This window comes from Corvus moneduloides, chromosome 19 (genome assembly GCF_009650955.1).
Source record: "Corvus moneduloides isolate bCorMon1 chromosome 19, bCorMon1.pri, whole genome shotgun sequence".
NCBI lineage: Eukaryota > Metazoa > Chordata > Aves > Passeriformes > Corvidae > Corvus > Corvus moneduloides.
In genome coordinates, this window is record NC_045494.1 from 5,339,328 (window position 1) to 5,353,142 (window position 13,815).

The 13,815-nt window shown below is 43.8% G+C and overlaps 1 long non-coding RNA gene across 1 annotated transcript; it reads left to right on the forward strand.

Moving 5' to 3' along the window:
• Positions 1 to 80: 80 nt before the first annotated feature.
• On the forward strand, positions 81 to 10,157 carry LOC116453633. Its single transcript, XR_004243870.1, has 3 exons — positions 81 to 428; positions 5,461 to 5,556; positions 9,155 to 10,157. It is a non-coding gene; the product is annotated as an uncharacterized LOC116453633 (long non-coding RNA).
• The last annotated feature ends 3,658 nt before the right edge of the window (positions 10,158 to 13,815 follow it).

The window sequence follows — 13,815 nt, forward strand, 5'->3', positions numbered from 1 at the left end:
TTTCCATTTTGGAAATCAAATCTCAACTTCATTCTGCTTGCCAGTAACAAAACAAAAGATGCTCTATGTCTGCCCACGGAGCCCATCACATGGCCTGCAGCTATGCCATCTCTTCTGGGTGCTGACACTGAAAAAGAATTAGAGCACAGAAGAAATGCTTTTGATGATGTGCGAACCCCAGAAGGATCCAGACCACACTAATTTAAGCTCTCTGTGCTTACAAGGAACAGCTCTTACTGTGGGTAGTTACAAACTAGAAGAGAGTTCCTTCAGTGGGAAGAATTTAACAGCTTCTTCCCTGAAGGCTCTTTTAAAATCATGTTAAGGAAAAGAAGAAATCAATAAATACACTTGTTGGAGGAGGAATTCAGAAGCTGTGTCCCTGCTGAGGCCAGTCCTGCTCCAGGGAGCTTAAAGATGGACCCAAGGTAAGGACTCTCACCTCAGCAATACAGTGAGGTTTGACTTCACCCACGAAGACATCTTAAAAAAGTAAATAAATTTGCATGTTCCCCACTTTGATTGGATGTATGGGTTTGGGGAACTCACCCTGTCCCTGACTGGAAGTCTGGAGAGTGGATTTTACCTGGCATCAGTCACACTCTTTGTGTGAAAGCCTTTTATTACTAAAAATCTGCCTGTACTGCTCCTTATAGTGCTGATCCCATGATAAGTATTTCAAACCCATTTGTTTTGTTCATTGTTTTTTAAACTGAAGGGAAACATGAAAAAAATACCAAAACTCACAAGAAACCAAGCTTTCCACACAGAGCCCAGTGCTGAGCTGCAAACGTCTGCATGCCTGGGATGGACTTCTCAAGCCCTCCACATTAGCAGGCAGCAAATGTCCCCTGAATGTGCCACCTGGCACGGCTGCTCGATGCTTTCTAATCCTCCTGGAACAGCATTTTCCAGACAACTCCTATCACACACTGAGCAGTCTCCTTATGTTTGCAAAATGAAGTCAAATTAGTTTGACATCTCCTGAAAGAAGCCTTTATCATCAAAATTTGGCAGAAGAAAAAGACAAGGCTTGTTCCTGACCTAATGGTTTCCCTCCTGCTTCAGGTAAATTCTTACACTGGGAGACATTTGCATCTCAGAGCTGATTTTTCCTGCATACAGAACCAATTCTGTGCAAAAAACATCCAGAACAGCATTGCATAATAATGGAAAAAATGTTAGTCTTCTTGTCTATCCAAGCTGTGCTGAAGGCAGACAAGTTTACAGCAGCCCTTGCTTCTGCACGTCTCCAAGTGCCTCCCTGATTTATGGCACAAAGAAACTCCGAGTCAGAGCTGATTTAACTTACTCTGCTCTGGCAAAGCTGCAGGAACTTTGGCAGCAGCTGGAGCTGCAGAGCTCTAACCAGGGCTGCTGTTACTCATCTATGTTTCTGATTATTTCCATGCACTGAAGTTGTTTCCTGCTGGGCACATCTGCTGCAGTTATGGCCTCATTCTACCACCGTGGAGAAGACATTACTGTGTTTTCCTGAGCAGGAGCTACTAAGCTCTGACTATGAGTAAAGGCAGAACGTGTGGCCTCAAAATGAGAGGGGCCTGCTTGGAAAACCTGACCCCCAGTGAGCTCACAGCGGCTGCTGTGGGAATTTTGACTGGCAGGTTTTGCTATGGAGTCCAGCCTAGGAGCAAAGAGAAAGGTGAGATAAAAATGAGGTAAATTTATGGGTTTCCACAAGTGATTAAAAGGTTTTCCTAGACATCAATTACATAGAGACACCTACTGATGGACACTTTTAATCCTCTATACTGGAAGCCAATTTTCTGGAGGCTACATATTACCCATTTTTTTACAGAAGAGTTGTGCCCCAAGCGGAAGCAACAAAACAGATCTTGTGATTAACGTGCTGGTAAATTCCATGAGGAAAGGATGACTCTTGCTACAGACGCTTGTCAGGAGTTTGCCACATGCCTCATTTTCCCACCTATAACCTGACAACTGGAATTCTCCCATGTCCCGTTGTCAGTGAGGATGGCAATGTCCACACTGGACAGGAACTATTTTTTATTTGTGATTATATCACACTGTGCTGAAGGATGTTCCAGTTCTGGCCTCAAGGGATAATAAAACTCCTCCAAGGATGACCTTGTCTTCTACCCCCCAATTTCCTCCTTATCTCAGCAGCATGTGCAAAAGTAACATTTTTGCACATGGTTGGAGTATTGTAGGAATTCTTTAATTACTTCTAAGCCCAGCTATTTGCAATTCAGAAGCTTGTGTTACAACATTAAAAGGCTTTGACAAAGTAATGTGGAATTTCTAGAGGAGGCTCCAACAGCACAGTTTCTTCTTTTCATCTTCTATTTCAAGGAAGAGTGACAACAAAAGTTAAATGCTGTTTTTATTTAGTGCTGTTTGATTGAGAGATTAAGGCTTGAATTTCTAATTTGAAGAGCAATTCCCAATGGAGATGCAGTATTTGTCTCTATTAAGGACAAGGTGCCCCTGAAATTGCAATCTGCTGCTCTTCAGAAGTTTTGAATTTCAGGAAATTATAGCTTTTTACCTTGTTTAAAAAAAAAAAAAGTAGTTTTATGATACCAGAAGTGCCTAACAGAGGATATACATATGTTTCAAATAAAAAAGGTAACCCATATAACCTTCAAGCAAGGCGCCTCTTCCAGCCACCAGCAGCCTCCCAGTAAAGCAGCTGTTGATCTTATTTCATGGCCACCTCCCTTCATAGCATGTAAATCCTGTTACCTGCAGTTGTACTTCCCATTCTCAAATCAAATCTTTTCCAGTTCCAAGTCACCCCAATTCTGCTGTGTAGCAAAATGGAATGTGGGGATAATTATGAGGCAGACATTTAGAAACAGTCTTAAATCTCCCAGACATTATCTGCATGAGGAAACATTCTGCAGCATCCTCATGCCAAAGGACCTCATCTCTTCTTCCTCCAGTGCCCAGAAACACCAGGTCTCTTCCTGCAGACTCCTGTAGGGGTAGTGAAGATGTGGAAAATGAAATTTTTTCCACCAGGCTACAAGGGGTGATGTCCCATCACCACCTCAGCTTGTACACAGAAAACCAGCAGTGAAGCTTGAGTTTGTTTTTCACCTGAAGAAGCTCAGAGCTGTGTCCCCTGCTCCAGCTGTCACACAGCTGTACCCTGAGCTGGCAGAGCAGAGAGAGCCTTGGCTGAGCTGCAGAACCACAGCCATGAGATCCCAGTGAGCAGAGACCTCCCTGGCTCCCTTATGAAGGGTGGCTTGATCTCAAAGGATGCAATTACAACTCGACATGACTGATCCTCACCATTACAGACCCTGAGACACACACACCTGTCAGACTTGTCATCTGTCACCCAAACAAAATGCCAGTGACCTACAGACAGAGCTCCCCTCACCCAGCAGATTAATTCATTATAAAATAGATGCACCCAGTATGATGGTTGCAATTAACTCATGGAACTGTCAGAGCTTTCAAAAACATAAGTCAGGCTAGAGAGAGGAGGAAATGACAGACAACAAGACGACCCCAGACATTTCAAATGGGAAAAAAATGTTTCAGCCTTATTCACAATAAAATAATTTCTGTCTGGAAAGCACTGTGACTATTTATATTAAATATTGTGTTAAACTCTGTATAAAGCACCTGCTCCAGGCCATAGCAGCTTGCATCCTAAATTGAGAAAAAGTGGTGGTTGTCACCCTTATTTTACAGATGCAAGATATAGTCACAGAGAGAAGAGGTGGCTTTACAAAACAAGCACGACAAACACATTAACTGAATTTGAGCTCAGATGGTGTATTGGAATGTTTTAACTGAAAGCCTTCTTTTTCCTGTCAGTGAATTTCCCAAATGCATACACCTAAGTTCCTGTGGCTTTCACTGGATTCACAGATTTGGATTCCTTCTGTTTCTACCAAATTACATAGGCTTTCCACTAATAAGAAAATCTACCAAGGCTGTTAGAACTTATTTCTCTCTCTTTCCATTTCCTTAAGGGAACCTGACTCCAGGCATCAAATACAAAGGCAGTTCTTGTGGGGACTTTCAAAGTTGCTTTCATGTCTGCTGCTCTTTGTGCTGAAGTAACAGGCTGAATTACTGCTGGAACGGGAGGATGGGCAGAGCCTGGATCCAGGCAGTGTGGAGGTGTTCTCGGGCAGCAGCCACAGGCACTTTCCCTGCACAGAGCAGGCAGGATGCAGACAGGGAGGCTCCCTGCCCTCAGCTGAAAGGTTGTCTCACAACGTTGCTTGCTCCTTCCCTGGGATGTGTTTTTTTTGTGGGGTATTTCAGTTTTACTGGCAGGCAGACTCCGGAGAGTGGCTGATTTCCACTGCCCTGAGAGCATATCCTGAGAATCACATCTCTACAGTGACTGCTTGCACCATGGAAGCAGCAGATAAGTATTATAGGATGGAAATTAGATGAATCCTACCTTGGTTTTTTTCTGAGTACAAGGAAGTAGCAGCTCTACCCTCATTTGGTCCCACTGATACTGGGTAAGGTGGTTGGAGAGCCTGGGCTGCTTTGGATGGACTCCACTGCAGGGCACCACAGGTCTGCTGGAGGAGGAAGTTTATAGAGCAGGCTCTCCATGCTAAGTAAAATTATAACAACGTCTGGCATTCTGCCTCTAGCACAACCTAAAACGAAGCCTCCTAAACTGATGCTTCAGAGGGCAACAGAATAAATAAACCTCTTAGCAATATGTCTAGCCAACCATACAATGCTTTACATGAAGAAAAACATCTTTCCTGAGCCCAATAGGAAACCATTTTGTGCCCTGAAGCATGAGATTTGTTTACCCTTAACTGAACATGCATAATGCTAGTTTTGTCTTTTTGCAATGAAATTATCCATTCTCTTTATAAATCTGGCTCTTCAGATTCCCCTGAAGAAGCTTATGGCATAAGCTGGAGAAATAAACCACTGGAATGAAACTGTGAGGGAAATTACTGTTATTCCTCCTAAACTACCTCCCCATCTATAGACATTGGACGAAAGTTCACACACACATGCAGGTGAGCACTCTCCTGAGCAGTATTTTGCTGCTAAGGGTGGCACATTAAAGTGTTGGCTAAATAACAAGATATATTTCATATTTAATTCTCCTTGAAATGCAGCATGAAAAGTGCAAATAAGAAAACTGAAAACACAGGTCTGCATTTAACACTGAAATATCTGGGTGTTTTTCTTCTTGTGTTCAAGACAATTTTGGAGGCTGAAGTAAGAAATACCATAGACCCTTCAGACAGACACCAATCCTTAGTGCAGGGGGACACCCCCCTGGGGGTCATCATCTCGTCGAGTGAGTCAGATTCCATTGCACATTTTAAAGATCTATATTTTCGTAGAGGAGACACTGCTTCTGCAGTACAGCTGGGGACTTTCACGACAAGATTCCTTTCCAGAAATGTGGATTTACACCCAAAGATTAATTTGTTTGAAATCAAAACTCATGTGCTCTTTTTCTCTTCTTAGAAGCTGCTTGCAGAGGTAAAAGAACTTCCTTTTGAAGGCTCTCCAGTGAGAACTGAAAACATCATTCCAGAGAGGATGAGTGCTGTTAATCCACAGGTGATATACCTGTCAGTATTGACGAGAACAATATTTGCTGAAGGGCATAACAAATATCTCTCATATTCACATGCAAACAGCAGTGCAGGAGGGTAAACAGCATGGTCAGAGTAGCACAGCTTGTTTTTTTCCTTTCTTGTACCTGTTGATGTGCTGTGGCTGGGTATCTCCATTGCATTCCTGGTATTCAGTCTTGCAAGAACTTGTTGCAGTTCCCAAGGACATAATTTCCATTACAAATAGGGAGTGCACTGTAGAAAGACACCCAAAAAAGTAAACTAATCATCAGTTGAGGCAATGCAGACACAGTGGGGGTTCAAAAGGACTGCTGCAGCCTGCTGAGGTTAAACTCTCCAGGCTCCTCTTCACAATAAAGAAGGATTGGCCCTCCCAGATGATAAGTCTGAGGAGCTAAATTAAGCTCTTTCTCTGAAGTGCAGGATCTTGATCATTAACTATAATAGGTACATCACCGGCAGTGAACAGGGGCCGCACAGCCTTCACTTTGCTCAGTTCACTCACCAAGTTCAGACCTGGATACAACTCCGAGTATGCAAAGTTGGGAGTCTTGGTCCTACATTGACTATGACCTTCAGGCCATTTCAGAAAGGGATTTAGGACACTTGATTTGGGTGTCTTTTCTTGCCTGGTGCAAGACAACACCAGTGCTTCTACTTTGGCTTTTTTTTTTTTTTAATTTTATTTTTAATTTTTAATTGCTTTTCATCTGGCTGGGCTGGACTGAACTGCCCACACAAGCACCCAGGTGCCAGCACTGGTACAGGGCAGGTGATGGCTCAGTAGCAGTTTGTGTTTAGAGCACCCTAAAGCAGTTAAAAAACCTGCAGCCTCAGGTACTGGAAGTCAGATGATGTCAATATCCTCCTGCTTTTTTTTACTGCCATGAGCATTTGGATCACTGTATCCTTAAACCAGTCTCCTCCAGTCACACTGCTGAATCTCACTCCTTGCCAGTACTCAAGAAAAGGAATTTCAGAGAAAGACAGCCAATATAAAAAATTCATTATTGCTAGAGGATAAGTTCTATAATAAAGGCTTAAGGTAGGATACAAAGCCTAGATGGGGAGAGAATGTCTCCACGGCAGAGCCTGTGCACTGGGAAAGCCAGATAAAGGATGGGAAAAGAACACCTTATCCTTTGTTCAACACAAGGCAAATGATTGGCTTACCTTCCTCTCCATGTCTGCTTTTACAACAAAACCCAGCCAACCAAAACCATGCAAAAAGCCGCTCTCACACAACAATTTTCATTAGAAGTGTTGGTATGTTTATCCCATTACAAATCAGCAAGATCACAGCTAAGCTATCACAGCCAACCAACCCAAATCACAGCTCAGCCACAGGCACCTCAAAGGAGGAAATAAAGACGATTTTCAAAGAATCAGTCATCCAATTAATTCAAGGTTGTTATATTATGTAAATAGACATCAGAGAAGAAAAAAGCCTTAAACTTGTTAACATTCACTCATGCAAATATTGACATCGAATCCAATACGATTACTCCCCTGAGAAATGGTAAGTGTGCACCTGAGTCTCTGTGGAGTTTGGGCTTAGATTTCTTGAATAAATAGCTTTCTGAGAATTATTCATTTTGTTATATATTGCACCATCTGTAGGAATACTGATACAGTAATATGAATATTACCGAAATACTGATTTTATAAAATATTCAGCTGGTCTCCTATTACAGGTGAGGGATAAGACATACTCATAAAATGAACTCAGGAAATAGGACAAACAGTCACATTATAACAAATGTTATTTGTTCCCTTGGAGTAATCAAGTTTATTAAAAACAAAGGCTGGTTAATATTTTATATTTGCAAACATCTTTTCCCACTAATGCCCTAAAGCATTTTGCAAGCTACACGCAGACAACATCTTAAGTACAATCCCTCCTCCTGTGCACCCCAGTTGCAAAGCTCTCAGCTGAATACCCAGCTGCCTCCCACACATTGGCAGCCCCTTTGTGAGGCAAAAAATAAACCCATTAAATTTCATCTTAATATTACTGCTGACATCCAGGCTAATTCAAAAAATAAAGGCTGGTCAAAAAACCAAATAACTGCTCCTGCTGAAATGAAGGGAAAGCAGGAAGGGTGGATGTGCTGGTGTCTGCACGGGGGTGCACATATGGATATTCAAAGTGATGGCTTGGGAACCACTACAGGAGAGAAGGTTTGGAGAAGAGGCAGAGACACACATTCAAGCTTTACATTTGCTAGACTGGAACACCTTCTGCTATCCCAAGCTGCTCCAGCCTGGCCTTGGACACTTCCAGGGATGGGGCAGCCACAGCTTCTCTGGGCACCCTGTGCCAGGGCCTCCCCACCCTCACAGGGAAGAATTTCTACCCAATATCCCATCTAACCCTGCCCCCTGTCAATTTAAAACCATTCCCCCCCTTCCTGTCACTCCATCTCTTGTTCAAAGTCCTTTTCCAGCTCTCTTGGAGTACTTTTAGGCACTGGAAGGGCTCTAAAGTCTCCCCGGAGCCTTCTCTTCTCCAGGTGAACATCCCCAGCTCATCCTGCCTCCACAGGTGCTCCAGTCCTCTGAGCATCTTCCTTTTGCAAACAAAGCACCACTAGAGGACAGTGGAAGCTCAAAAATGCATGGCAGAGCCCATGGTGCTGGGAAATAAGCTGGAGATAGGGAGAAATTTGGTGCAGGAACTTCAGTCTGTAAATATCTGCCCACCCCTGTCTCATCTCGTTGCGATCCCGAGTGCAGCAGGTACATCCAGCCAGAGGGATTCCCGGGGGGACAGGGGAAGTGTTGCAGGGCATTTTAAACGGGCTGAGATTAATCGAAATTCACTGCTGGGGAGATGCCCCCCCAGCCCATCAACAAGCAGCAGTGGCAACTACTGCAGATGGGTGTGCCATGCCGAAATGTAATTGTTGTGACTCAGAAAAAAATTAATCAGCTAGCAAAAGAGGTGGCAGCTGTTTCTCTGATTCCATTTACATCTCATTTGTAGTGTTTACCTAGTATCTTAGGTGCATTTCCAAACACAGCTAAGAATACCCTAGCTAAGAATACCCGAATGCCCTGGTGTTTCAGTGCCTGGTAAGTAAAAGTAGGTTTAATTTTACGTGACAAACTCTACCGTTTCTTGCTAAACAGCAGGGATACAGATAGAGGAAAAAACCCCAAACATAAAAAGGAAAATAGAAAATCTCTCTTCTGGATTTCAGAGCATATTGCATAAACTCACTCTGGCCATATCTGTTTGCATGAAAGGCTCTATAAAGGATTCCTAGGATTTAAAAGGAGTCATAGAAGATATAAAAGATGTTGCCATAGATCTAAAAACAGGCATGTCAATTAGCTGTGATCCTGAAGAAAGTACTTAGCTAGAAAACACTTCAGGTATTTAACTCTCCAGCACAGCAGTACATATCTCTTGGTTCATCACGTACACATCTTTAAGTGACACTCCTTTAGTGGCAGTGTGACATATCCCTTCTCCTTCAGGGTGGTTCTAGCTTGAGACCTCCCATGGTTTTAGCCCAAGTTTGGTGCCACCTCTACTGTAATTTCTAATTCTGCTCATGTTTCTCCCATTAATTTAGGACTAACTTACTGCTTGCCAGACAAAATATGCGTAAAAATACATCACAGCTGCCACAGCACCTTTCACATTGCAGTGTCCTGGATGACAACCAGCATCACAATGAAACGGCTGCATTTGGATTTACAGCTGTAGTCACCTGCTATCCAGAGTGGGGATGATCTTTATAGCACAGAGACTTAATTGAATGGCCCGTGGCTCTGCAAGGAGTCAGTGGCAGGAGAGGAACCACAGAGTCCTGTCTTTGGTGCTCTGCTCACTCCCTGGTGGAGGTTTAATGCCACAATATACATGGGAATAGTTCTTAAGAACATTTCTCCACTCTTTTACTGTCAGGGTATGGATCATCCTTCCTGCTCTCCCCATATCATTCTCAGACATGGAACAAAATTTAAAAACCCTATCATGCTATTTTGCATTTCAATTAAGTACAGTGGACCAGAATCCCAGCGGCTAGGCTGGGATGTGCTGGCACAGCCCCTTATGAGCAGGACAGATCCCAGTCTGCTGTGGTGAAGAGCACGGTGCACTCTCTATGCTTGTACCCTGCTGGGAACACAGGCCAGTCCTCAGACTAAGTTTTGGCTTAGGAGGTGTGGAAAGAATTTGGCAGCTTGTTCCAGTCTCCCAACCTTGCTCACCCTCACATGGAATCACAGCAAAGATCCAAAGCAACAGAGTACTATGCCAATTTCTGCAGGTTTGGCTAAGCAGCTCCCCGTTGGCATTTCCACACACAGCATCTGGATATTTCCTAACAGGGTGGCAGCCCAGGGGGGCGATTTTCAGCCTTCTCTAATTACAATGCTGCTGTCAATGAGTTAATGCCCTTGGGGAGCGGGGAGAGCAGTGCCTCGTGAACGGCTCCCACCCTGGGCGGAGATGAAGCACTGAAAGATGTACAGAGAAATGCAGCCTGCCTTGAAAGTTGAAAATTAAAACATGGATTCTTAAAATTCACATCCTGCAGCTCTCAGGCTTGTTCATGGTTGTCATGGGTTAGCAAGCATAGCCCTGGAAGTGATTTCTTGCAAAGAGGTGCTTACAGCTTCCTCCATGACCTGACAGAACCTATCAACTGGCTAGTTTGAATATTGACAATTATTTAAGCCACTTAAAATTTTGACTGCCTCTGTGGTCCACATTTAAGAACGGACAAACCCCGGGAAGCCCTCTCTTGCTTCTGGTCTTGGGACAGGTAACTGGGCCCGGCCCATGTGGGCCTCAGTGGGCCCAGCCTGGGCCCTGCTCGGTCCGGGCCGGGTCTGGGCTGGGACCTGCTCGGCCAGGGCCGGGCCAGTACATGGCCATCCTGGAGCCGATGGGCCTTGTTCCACCCACAGCCCCCCGCAGTCCTGCTCTGTGCAGACGGCACAGCCCAGCTCCACACCCCCGGTGCGGCCGAAGATTCAGCTGAAGCTGCACCGCTGTCCGGAAAAGATCATGTGACCAACAGCGATAAGCGAAATTCCAGCTGCAAGGCCCAGGTGAGATTAACCCTTTTAGTGCTGTAAGTGCTGCAGACATTAAGTAAAGAAAGAAGAGCTGAAAACCTGAGGGAGGAGGAAGAGGAGATGCTTAAAGCTGAAATTCTGTTGTAAAGCTATGGTGGTGATGGACTATGATATATCAGAGTACCCGTTGTAATATCACGACAGCATGGGGGGTGGAGCGTTCAACTTGTACTTGTGAGCAAAAGCACCTGTGCTGGAATAAGCAAATGCTGAAGCAGCTGTAATTTAATGAGAAGTTTGAACAGGGAGAGATGGAAGTGATGAGGACCCTTTTGCTCCAAATCGGAAGGAAAAGACCTCTGTTCCTAGAGATGCTCCCAGAGATAGTCCTAGAGATGAAGATGATGAGGACCCTTTTTCTCCCAGGGAAGGAGGAAGGCCTCTATTCCTAGAGATGAAGATGCTCCCAGAGATGGGTGAAGAGAACTTTTGTTTCTGAACAGCTCATCCTTAAAATGGTACCCCAATAGCTCAAGATTGAACCCTCGAAAACAGTTGTAGGGAAAGCTGTAAGTCGGGGGAAGGGACTCTCACATGCGAGCAGAGAACCAACCCGGGCGGCTGTCTCGTTGTGAAGCCATGAAGAGAACTTCTTGTGGAGATGTCTCCATACCATGAGCAAGAGAGACTCCTCTCCCTAAGTGAACTGAACAAGGTTATTATGGAAGTGGTAAACAGACTGAAAAATCTCAAGGGTAGTCTTTTTACAGTGGGAGAAAGGGGAGAGGTGGGGGGAGGAGAAGTGTTCTGCAGGTGTGGTATGATTTTTTTTTTTTTCCTTCCTTTTAGGTCTGTTAATAAACATTATATTCTTTTAAGTTTGTGCCTGCTTTGCTTTCTCCTAATTCTTATCTCACAAAAAGTAAATTAGTTAGTGATAATTTGAACAGAACCATTACAATGGTGAAGACAGGAATAAATGTAGGAAAACAAAGCAAACCAAAGCGAAAATTGGAGGGCAAATGGATTTCTGTTTTTGCTTTAAAAGCACTGTTTATGGAGCAGAAGGTCAAAGTCATGACCTCTTGACAAAAATACCTGCCAGATGTATCTAAACAATGGCAATGGACTTGGTTTTTGTACTGAATATGTGATGGGTGAGTCAAGAGACACAACCCAGCCCTATGCAGTCAGGAATCACCTGATTCAGATCAGCCACTGTGTGTGACCTGCTCTCTGCAACAGCACAGGAGGAACCAGGTATCTGTTTATTTCTGCTGTAGCATCACATAGAAAATACCCTTAAAAGTGCATAATGGGGAACAGGAGCTCTATATTTTCTCTGCAGAAAGGACTGGATTTTGACAACCTCTACTCAAAGCAGGGTCATTAAAATGTCAGTCCTTTATGCTGTTGAAACCCACTTCTGCTTAAAGCAGTGGAAGAAGCAGAATACACGATGTTCAGTGTGTTGGTTTAAGAAATCTAAACTTAAGGGAAACATCTGAAATTTTGACATTTTGGTCCTGAAATATATATTTAAGGGATTATTTCAGGTGCCTCCCTGGATTAAGGAATCCCTCTGTCTGTGCTGAGGCCTCAGTTCACTTCTGAAGCAGCAGTTACCTGTGCAATGCTCAACAGCAGTCTTCATGACTAAGAGAGTGTAAGGCTCAGAAAAAAATAAGAATGAACGGAAAAAGAAAAGCAATCTAAGTTCATTTTAACTCCACTATACTACTAGTCAAAATTCCCAAGGCAATCTTTTTTTCCACATATCTGTAAATAGTTTTCAATTTCAGTAGGTCTAGCAAGGACTGTGAAACTTCAAGTGATGACCAGGAAGCCTGGCTGTGTGTCTCACATCATAGCAGACCCTTAATACTTCAATTTTTGTGACCTTTCCAGCATAGATGGGTATTATCCACTGGAGAGAACTGAGTAATGATCCTCCCTGATCCCCACTGTTTTTTCCCTTGCAAAATTATTTCTCAACTAATCCAGATGGTGCAAAGGAGCTTGATGAAAAGAACGGCCTGGCTCTGAGTGCAGATGTCAGAGGACATGCCCTGCATGTCTGTGAAACTGCAAATGAGGCAGATGTTTGTCATTATTGCCCACTCTTGGAGTACCAGCATTTCTTCCTTGCTAAGCACCCACTTGCAAGCAGCAATCAACCATCACCTTCTCCTCTTCTAATGGCCACTCAGGCGTGTAATAAGTTGAATTTCATCTTGCTGATGAATCTTATTTTAGTTGTTGGGCATGACAGGGCATTTCTCTGTTACAAAGCGAATGGGGACATCTGGCTTTGGTGACTAAAAATCAGCTGTGTTTGACCAGTGTCTCTCCTGTTTCACCTTAATTTTCTGACACGGGAGCCAGCCAGGCTTGCAGGCTCAGGCAAAAAAGTAGACTGCAGAAGTCAGGCTTTACACCTGCCCTATTTTGCCTTAGACAACTTTATCTCCCGTGGCATAAAATGCTTTAAAAAGGTGTTCCTTATGTCACTTGAATGGTGCCAGTGCTGTTTCACCCACTAAACCTGTAAGCACAGGGAAGATATTCCCATTACAGCTGCCAGCATTCCTGAGAGCCAAACAAGCACCGAGTCCAGGCCTTTCCTGACCACTTGTCCCAGCTCTGCACTTATGCAGAGAGGCAAGAGAGTGCTCTGATTCAGCATGTGACATAGTTTGCACTTATTTATAAGTTACTACACCACGTAAAGGACTGAGAATCAGCCTCATAATCTGGGGTTAGTACTGAGAGACTGCTGCTGTTTCATCCACTCTGTAATAGCTTTCTTCCTTCATGATGAGTTATAGCACTCCTATTTTTGGCTGCGTTTCCTTTGGAAAGCTGGCACAGAAATATTGGCTGGCAGACACAGGCCTGCCCTGGCAATATACTGTTTTGGGGGTTGTTTGCTTTTAACTAATTCATTATACTGCTGTACTGCAGCATATATCACTTGTTTTACCCTCCAGCTCAGAGTGTTTATTAGACAACTACTCTCAGGAAGCTTCCCCAAGACAAATACTTAACCCTCAGGCTCCTTGGAAAGCCTGGCAGCCGGTATTACTGAGCACTAGAAAACAAAGGCAGCTCAAGTACAGTAATTCACACAATTATTAATAATAATATTTTGTTTATTAGTGAAAACTTGCACTAACATCAGTGCTTCCACATGGATTCATCCCTGAAG